At 53.2% G+C, this 1,330-nt stretch overlaps 1 protein-coding gene across 4 annotated transcripts in view; it reads right to left on the bottom strand.

The window, feature by feature from the left end:
• The window catches only part of LOC122552280 (prostaglandin E2 receptor EP1 subtype-like), a 25,080-nt gene extending 23,918 nt beyond the window's left edge, over positions 1-1,162 (bottom strand). For 2 of the 4 annotated variants that reach the window (XM_043694974.1, XM_043694976.1), the window contains exon 1: positions 756-1,074. The gene's annotated coding sequence lies outside the window, so the exon portion shown is untranslated. The other 2 variants (XM_043694975.1, XM_043694973.1) reach the window with 2 other exon arrangements.
• Between the last annotated feature and the right edge of the window lie 168 nt (positions 1,163-1,330).

Genomic DNA, 1,330 nt, shown 5'->3' with positions numbered 1-1,330 from the left:
TTGTGTGGGGGGTGGTCTGTGTGGGGAGGGGCAGGAGGGTTTGTGTGTGGGGGGGGTGGGCTTGTGAAGAGGGGAAGGAGGGTTTGTGGGGGTTGTGGGGTGGGGGGTGAGCACCACCCACTGAACTATGAACAGAGAGCTGACCTGGTTTTAGTGAACGTGAGCGGGAAGGAGTCACATACAGTAATGGCAGCTCCTATTTTCGCCAGTCTGCCTGTTCCCAATCTCCCCCCTCCCCAACCCCACACCACTCTTTTCCCATCGCCTGTCAAACCCTAGAAGGTACAAATCCGATTGAAAGGATCGCTTTGGGGGTCACCTTCAGGATCACAACGACCCACTGTAGAGAGCAGAAGACTCTCCCTCATCTCCCTGTGTCAGAAACCTTGGGAATCCTCTGTCACTGACACAGGAGTCCCCTTTTATTTACTCCAGCTCCTGTATCTAAACCACCTACCTTTAACCCTCCTGTTCCAATGCCCTGTTGGCAGCTGCGGCTGCAGAGATGCCTGTTCCTAAACTCTTTCCCAAACCCACAAAGCCAGACCTTTAGAAAGAATCCCCCCCACCCCCTCAACTGTCCTGGGTTGGAGCCTGAGAACACCTAACTGGTGTGCCCAGAGAGTGGGCAGTGGACTCTCTCTATGCTCACAGTGCTGTTGAGAGAGGGGGTTAGTTAGCAACTCGATCCTAGAGGAGATGGGGAAAGAGTGAGGAGGGGGGGTAGGGGAGGGGAAACTGGGAGCAGTTCCTACCTGAGGGACAATTGCAGAGCGTCCAGACTGCAGGGTTGTGGGGTGCTGACCACATTGACAACTGTACCTCCCTCACTCTGACACACACACACGCTGCGGTCTACAGTCCGAAAACGCAAGCTGGAAAATAACAGAGGAACTCTCTCTCTCTCTCTCTCTCTCTGTTTGTGGTTTCCTTTGCAAACCGAACACGCGAAAACTTCTGAGGGAGGCAGGTTGGCAATCGAAACGAACTCGCCTCCCTTCCAAGTTGCCACCAGATGCATCAAAGCGGCCTGCGAGGGACCACCACAATGTCTATCATCGCTGGGAAATCTTCACCCACCAGTTCACTAGCCAGTCCACAGGCTCAGCCTTTCCTTCATCTGGGCTCCTTGAATCAGCGTGTCCACAGGGGAACAGTCCTGACTTTGACTCTCTCTCTCTCTCTCTGTGTCCTCCTATATAACTAAATACTGCCTCTGCTCCCAGCCAATAGGATCTCAGATTGCAGTCAGGACTGAAATATTGCAACCACGTACATCAACAAAGATTCCAGTTTGACTTGATTCCCAGCTCGAGTGAGTAGAGCCACT

Source organism: Chiloscyllium plagiosum, chromosome 8, assembly GCF_004010195.1.
Source record: "Chiloscyllium plagiosum isolate BGI_BamShark_2017 chromosome 8, ASM401019v2, whole genome shotgun sequence".
Lineage (NCBI taxonomy): Eukaryota > Metazoa > Chordata > Chondrichthyes > Orectolobiformes > Hemiscylliidae > Chiloscyllium > Chiloscyllium plagiosum.
This window is presented reverse-complemented; position numbering and strand designations above follow the sequence as displayed.